The 8148-nt window shown below is 42.3% G+C and overlaps 1 protein-coding gene across 1 annotated transcript in view; it reads right to left on the reverse strand.

Annotated features, from left to right (window-relative positions):
* Positions 1-7944, reverse strand: part of slc6a9 (solute carrier family 6 member 9) — a 66539-nt gene extending 58595 nt beyond the window's left edge. The window contains exon 1 of the mRNA XM_063220449.1: positions 7871-7944. The gene's annotated coding sequence lies outside the window, so the exon portion shown is untranslated. The remainder of the gene's footprint in view (positions 1-7870) is intronic.
* Between the last annotated feature and the right edge of the window lie 204 nt (positions 7945-8148).

An 8148-nucleotide genomic window follows, 5' to 3' on the forward strand; every position in this document is an offset into this window, starting at 1 on the left:
ATATATAGCCTCTATAGCAGTGGTTCTCAACCTTTTATGAACAAACGCCCCCTGGACCTTATCCTAAGCCTCCCAACGCTCCCTTGACCTTATTACAAACCTGCTAACGCCCCATTAAAACTAAAAAACAAATAAATGGACTAATGCCCCAAATGACAACTAAGCACTGCCCCCTCTCTACTGTAACCTTCTCAACGCCCCACTAGGGCTTCCGAACGCCCCCTGGGGGGCTGTACCGCTCCCGTTGAGTAACACTACTATAGAAAGACAGCTGGAAGTTCCACATGCCTGCCGTTCCCCCTTGAGCACCTGCCCCCCAAAATGTTTCTGCACGCCACTGACCTACGGTGTGCGGTGACCATGGTTACTGTCTGAGGTCCCTTCTTCTTACCTGGCCGCACTAGATCCACATCAGGGGTGTCACACACAAATTGACTGAGCCAAAATCAAAATCTGAAATGAAGCCAGCGGGCCAGATTTGGCCCCTGGTTCTGAGTTTGACATCCCTGGCTCAAATCGTCAGCCAGCATCTTTCACTGCAACTTCATTTGATGTGGGTCTGGCATGGCATGGCCTTCTTTCTCTTGAAACTTTTTTCACATTTGCATGACTACTTCAGTAGTCTCTTTGTACAGATGGCACCGATGGGCCCATTCAGTCTTTGCTGAAAGAGTTCAACTACAAAATAACAACATTGCTATGACCTTACCGGTCATCTTAAGCAAACAGATTGGATTAAAATAGGATTATAACAGAAGCTATGAACAAATAGCATGAAATTGTCACACCCAATGGTCATGCCATCAACTGTGATGCAATGGATGGTATGACAAAGCCAGAGGACTCTTATCAGTTTGAACTACTTTGTTGGTGATTGGGACGTTTGTGCTTAACCCTTTTAAAACCCTATTGGGAAAACTACCTGAAATCTGTTCTGCCTTGACCCTCTCTCTGGTGAAGAATCTTGGTTTAAAGTCCCATTTGTGTATAATGACTGAATTAATGTGTGTGTGTGTGTGTGTGTGTGTGTGTGTGTGTGTGTGTGTGTGTGTGCAGTGTTTCCCATACATTGAGGAAACTATGGCGGCCCGCCATAGTTTAAATTTGGCCGCCATAGTTTACGAAAATGTAAAAAAAAAAAAAAAAAAAAAAAAAATTTAAATTTTTTTTTTTTTTTTTTTTTTTTTTAACGATATCCGTTTTTGTTAAAAACGATTTGAATTACGATTTTGAATTTCCTTCGCATTTTCCTCCTGGAGTAAATACATCCTATAGACTCTGTATTGGTTAGATAAGTAGTCCGACGGTAACACAGAATGAGGGGAAAGCATTAGGAAGTGACCGTAAGGGTATTACAGTTAATTCATGTGTGCACACGTGTAACATCGGGTGAGTAACAGAACATGTGCGCAACGATGCGTTATGACACGCCGATATGCGAGGATCTTCGTCCAAATCGCTAGTCGCGTGCATCATCGCTAACTGCGTTTACATCGCGTGCCGCGTGTAAGGGAAATGTTAGTTGTTGACATGTATGGAATTCACTTCAATTTGTGCTGTTTCTTGCTTCAGTTGTGGACAAAACGATTGGCCAAACTCACAATAGAAAGCCTTTGCTGTGCTACTGTCCCAGAGAGCTGAAAAAAAAACCCTTCATAGAAGAAGTCACACTTAACAGGGGTGTTAACCAATCCAATGAGTTCTCATTGCTCTCTCTCTCTCTCTCTCTCTCTCTCTCTCTCTCTCTCTCTCTCTCTCTCTCTCTCTCTCTCATAGTAGCCTACTATTTACCCATAACAAATGGTGAATTTCTGAGCCCTTTTTAATTTGTAGCCTACACCACTGAAGGCATGATAATGCTTCATCATATTTTAGAAATAGGGCCTATGTGCCTTTTAGCCTATATACCAAATGTTTATCATTTTGAAATTGTTTCAGTTGTTTATGACTTGTGTATGACTGAAATTATCTCTGCATACTATCAGTGCTGCATTGCTTTGTAAAGATAGGCTATTCAACACACTTTAAAAACACACTGAAAAGATACGGCCATAGTAGCCTACTGAAAACATTTTGTTCATAATAATGGTGATTAATAAATGGTGGTCTTAAATTTTCATACTGACATCCTTGAATTTGACTTGGTAGATCACGGCAGACCATCAACTTCAAAAGTAGATCTTGGTTAAAAAAAGGTTGGGCACCCCTGCTATAGAGAGAACCACAAGTGCTTGAAAGACAGGGATCAAAAGCCTAGTCAAGTTGTTGTAGTTTACTTGGGTTTGGGAGCAATATAAAAAACCCTCAGAGAAGGGACAGTTGGGATGAGTTTACTAACACTCCCTAGGCTTTGTTTTACAGTTGTAATGAGTTTGGTGACAGACCTTCATTGACACAGCAGAGGAGACATCGGGCTGCATATAGAAATTAATGTGTAATGAATGTGAATATAGACATAAATGTGTAATATGTTGTTCAGCCCTTTTAATGGGAGGAATTTGGAAAAAACTGGCCCTGTGACCAGCACCCCTCATGTAGAATGTGTACGCCTACAGATATGTGTGGGGGAAAAGGCATAGCCTACCCTCCAAGACCCTTTTTGTCTATGCGTTAACAATTTCACAGTGCTCTTAAATTCTTATCTCTGCTCCTATTTTGTTTTATTATTGTTTCCCAGACCCCTGCATGAGGGACGAATGAAACTGTGTTGTAAACAGAAATTAATTATTCACTGTACTGCATTTTTTGACAATGACAATGTACTACTATTATACAAGTCATGGGTAAAATCTTATGTAGCCTTATTTCTCAAAATATAAATGGCTGAAATATAGGCCCAGGCCTACAGTTTCTCCATGCGCCAATGCCATACTGTAGTCATTGTTTTGCATTTACGCTGCAAGAACCCCCCCCCCCCCCCCCCCCCCCCACAACCCCCCCCACCCCCCCCCCCCCCCGCCGGACAAAATAAACCCCGGCTGCCCCCATAGTTTTCAAAATTTCTGTGGGAAACACTGTGTGTGTGTGTGTGTGTGTGTGTGAGTGAGTGTGTGAGTGAGTGAGTGAGTGAGTGAGTGAGTGAGTGAGTGAGTGAGAGAGAGAGAGAGAGAGAGAGAGAGAGAGAGAGAGAGAGAGAGAGAGAGAGAGAGAGAGAGAGAGAGAGAGATTTGACAGAGAGAGATTTGACAGGGAAAAGGACAGGATGTGGTTCTCAGAAAGTGTTAGTCATTTCTGGAGTTGACAGTTGTTGACACAGTGACTGCATCAGAGAGAAAAGATAAGTCAAGAATGGTTAACCACTGGCATGAGAAAGAGGTCAAGTACAGACTTACTGATAATGTCAATCGAACAACTAAACCCCCTGCATCAAAGTATGCTACAGCTGCCTGGAAACACGTGGATCTTAAAACAGTGTCTTCCCTGACCCAGCACACAGGTCATTCAACAGAGATCACAAGCATCATCTTGTTACACAAAGGTAGCCGTCTCCTTCTGTACTGAAAATGAAAACCTGACTCCTGAAGTTCTATTGAGCTGTTTGTGTGAGTGCTTTTTCATCCAAAGGACTGCTTGCGCAACATGTCATTTAAGTATATTACAATACAAACAAAGCTTAACTCCCAGCCAAAAAAATAAATACCTCAACCTCTAAGACAAAATACATATTGTGGGGATTGGTGGAGGGGGGGACAATTTTGTTGAGCTGGCTAAAGCACACATGGCACATGCACACACACACTTAAATTACTACAGTGAGTGCTTCACAGAAACACATTAGTGTGTGTGGAGCACAAAAACACAGTGTGTGTGTGTGTGTGTGTGTGTGTGTGTGTGTGTGTGTGTGTGTGTGTGTGTGTGTGTGTGTGTGTGTGTGTGTGCGTGCCCACAACAGTGGGCGTGTGCATGTGAGCATTCACAAAAAATGTAAATCATTAAATGTAAATAGCAAAGGAGGAAAGAGGCAGCGATAACAATCAATTAACTTATCATTGTTGGGCCGGCGAGCCCATTCACTCTCTGATAAAAAAGACTCAACTACATCATAACAGCGTTGATAATTACATTACTGAGAGCAGAACACCTCTCCATTACAATTCTGATGACAGTAAGGTTATAACAGAGGCTATGCGCAAAGGGGTAAACAAAATATCTTTACTCTGATACTCCACTGAGAGTTCAGCTATATGCCGAAATACAGGACATCTCAGCAACATCTTCTGCCCCTGTGATCAGATGTCCAGGTAGCCTCTTACTGCAGATGGGGTCGCCGGCGGGCCTATTCATTACTTGCTGAAAATTCTTAACTACATCATAACAGCATTTCTATGACATGACAGAGAGCCTTAAGTAACAGATTAAGACATAGCCATTACAACTTTGGTGACAGAAGGGTTATAACATAAGCTAAGGGGTTAATGCAGTAGAGCAATAATATGATTGAAAAGCTTTCTTATGCACATCAAAGGACTTTGTGCGTCACTCTAGGGTCTACGATTAAGGGAAAATGGGTACCACCAACATTAAATCACAATATCCCAATTGACAATTAATAAATCTCAATGAAGATCCAGGGCGTCCCATAACCACTTAACTGTTTTCTTTTGTCCCAACATTGTTTGTCTGGGGACTTGCCAATATTACAACAATGACAAAGGTCATAAGCACCCCAGGCATATGATCTGTAAAGACACTGCACAACCAAAATGGCAATTCAAACAGCTCACTGCATTCCACCTTTTCAATCAACCGTTGGGCAAATACAGCAAATATGAACATTTAATCCCACAGACTGAAGAATAACAACCCTGCTGGGACAGCAGAGGCTCTGTTTTGATTTTCTGTCTGATTTGAGTGACTACAGTGAGTGCATGAGTGCATTCATAACAGCCCATGAACAATAGCTGGGGGCCATTCCTTTCACTTAACGATATTCCAGTAAAAATAACACCAAAAATAGGACAATATTAAAAACAAAAACACAACATGTATATATCCGGTCTGCACATCCTTAACAACACTGTGGGAAAGTAATATGGCGTGCACAAATTGCACTCCTGGCAGCCACCCCCCAGGAATCACAGCTATGGCCATGTCCCGTATCTGCTCGACCAACACACTATCAGAGCCAAGCCATGCTTATCATTCTCACCGTGTTGTACATACACACTACAACGCCACATGCCTTCACTTAGAAGACTTGATTTACCATGCAAAGAACGAAGTACATTTCCGAATGTGCGAGATAAATCTAACAGTGCACAAAGCTTGAGGATGGCAGCCTCAGCAACATCCATCTAACTCTTCTTCTACAGAGCTGCACAGGCTGTCCCAATACATTTACATAACAGCAGAAACGCATGACTTGACACCGATTCCTGCCTGATTAACCCCGGTCACAACACTACTGTCACCCAAAAAACACTGAAAACTGCCAGACCACAAACCAATAATAATGAAGCACCCAGGACCTTTGGAAATGATAAGGGCCAGGGGATGCACAAACTGCGGTGTGCAACAACATCAAGCAGAATCCCAGCTTTATTCATTTACCGCAAAAAAAAAATCCCATCATGTGAAAATCATTGAAATCAAGATGTGAACTTGACACGTGCCTGTGGGTCTGAATGGTGTGCACGTGCGGCCACACAAACACACACAACATACACACACACACACACAACACACACACACACACACACACACACACACACACACACACACACACACACACACACACAGCAACAACAAGCTACTCAGCTCCATCCTCCTGCCAACTAGGCGCTTGGTGCACTTGGCTCACTCAGGAGCATCTTAACATATGTGCTCCCAGATTGAGGCCAGATGTGGACGGGATGCAGGGCAGATCAGCCTGACTGCTACTGGCAGGCCTTGCCGGGTCTCCTCTACGCTAAAAACTCATCTCCACACGCCGGGACGTAATTAGCACTACATCACAGATAGCACTAGGGAGGTGTGCAGAATCCAAGATAACTAAACCAAGGTATCACAATGCGACACAGTTGAGAGATAGACTAGACAGCGATTCGGTGCAGAAGTCGACTGCCTGAGATTTATCCAAAGAGCACCTACTCTGGAAACAAGCACACGTTGAGTTAAATATTGAAAACTGGGTGATTATTACATATGTAACTACTACTAACGCATGCAATTTGATGGTTGATGATTAAGTGTTAAGCAACTAATCGAACAGGCCATAAACCCAAATAGGTTGTCATTACGGGGAATATGTTATCAAAACAGGAAGATCCAGAGTCACAGGTGGTGATAAGACTGTGATGATTTACTTATCTACAAAATCACATTGTGCTTTTTCGGTACACCAGATGCACAGCATGCATATTCAAAAATTCTGTTTCCCCTGAGATTCTTTACATGAGTAGATAATAATAACAAGGATGTTGAAAATGTACTAAGCAATAAGCAATAGCAGACAGAATTTTGAAGAGCCATGGGTGATGTTTGCCGGAAAGCCCATGTCTATCATTTTCACTATTTTCTGCTACTTTGTGACAATCCAGGTTCAAGTCAGGAGGAGCATCTGTGGTGTATGCGAATCCATCCCCGGATTTTTTTTTTTTTTTAAGGACTGAATGATGTTCCAGCTCTGCAACCACTATTTTCATTCCAGACATTTGTATTTCATTCTTAGAATTTAATTAAAGTTAATACAGGTATTGGATAATATAGCTATGCCTATTGGTAGGCCTATTTCAAAACAATTTGTATTCATTCAATTTTGTTCCGTTTTCTGTGTCTGTATGCAAGGCCCCAAGCCACCAGTAAATAAAATATTGTATTATCTTGTTACTTGCCGCCATCAAAAGTACACACACACACACAAAAAACACACTTTGAAAACATTCACATGTAATATCATCTGTCTACATCGTCAAGCAAAAAACCTTACAACATGAAGTGGGGATAGGCCCAAGCTCTGCGCAGGTCATGCCGACTCGAGTACGACAACACAGTGGCAACATCGACCTCTGGGGGTAATACCACTTAACAACAATTTATCGGAGAGCATAATCGAGTTTGAGTTTTAGATGTCCTTGATAGAGCAGGTGATGAAATTGAAAACAGTCGGTACATTTTGCTGTTGTAGTTGCTGTTCTCCTCGCTAACAAGGCAGACTTCCCTGGGCCAGAAATGCGATTTTCTGACAGGTTTCAAAAGTCCTGGCAGGACTCCGCTACTTCGCTTTGTTATGATCTAATTATTACCACAGCGGTATTCTCTACGCAGCGCAAAGTTTGAATCCAGTTGCTACTGCTGTTTAAAAAGTGATGCCCCCCGGCTGTTAGAAGCGAAATTGACTATGGCGTTTGTGGAGGGGATCAGCATTTTATGTTACAAATAACTAGTTCCATAATTGAAGGGCATCGTGCCACGTGTTAAGTAAATGGCACTTCGGCATCGCCGCTGCAGTCAAAGGAGGTGATCAATGTTGCTTTGCCGCTTAGAACATGTGTTCTGCGCTCTTGGGGCCAAAGTGATTCCCCACGTCTTATACGTGTACCCAGACATTAACTAACGAAAGAAGAAGAAACAACATTGTTATTCTTTATCAGCATTAGCCAACTTTTCAGCCAAATTAACAAGGCCATTAAGAGATGACATCGACTTTTTGTGACAAGGCGACAGCGTGTTGTTGTATGTTAGCCTAGTAGCCAATTAGAAACATAAACGACCGCTATGTTGGGTAGGCTACGTAATTAGTGTAGGCTATTAATAAAGAGCGGTTGTTTTCTTATCATGTAGCCTCGTTTCAACTCTAGTCTTACATCTGTATTTGTAGCTCGCAAAGCCTGTGTTAATTTTTGCTAATGAGGGAAACACCAATGCTTACCATTACTTGTTCAGGTCCGCTGAAATGGCTGGGCACTGTCGGATGCCTACTTGGTAATATTCAGCGCTAAAAAGTTGCATCACCTTTGAGTTCTGAAAGTACCACCTATTATATAGTTTGGTTCCTCCTCCGCTACTGGAATATTTTAAAAGCATGGCGTAAATAGCTCCTCCCTACTCCTAACCCCTCCTCCTTGAGTGATGCATGCATCAATTCTGAATGGAGCTACTACACCTGTTCACACATTTATGCATAATCCAAACAAGGTCTTTGTTTCT

This window comes from Engraulis encrasicolus, chromosome 16 (genome assembly GCF_034702125.1).
Source record: "Engraulis encrasicolus isolate BLACKSEA-1 chromosome 16, IST_EnEncr_1.0, whole genome shotgun sequence".
Taxonomy (NCBI): domain Eukaryota; kingdom Metazoa; phylum Chordata; class Actinopteri; order Clupeiformes; family Engraulidae; genus Engraulis; species Engraulis encrasicolus.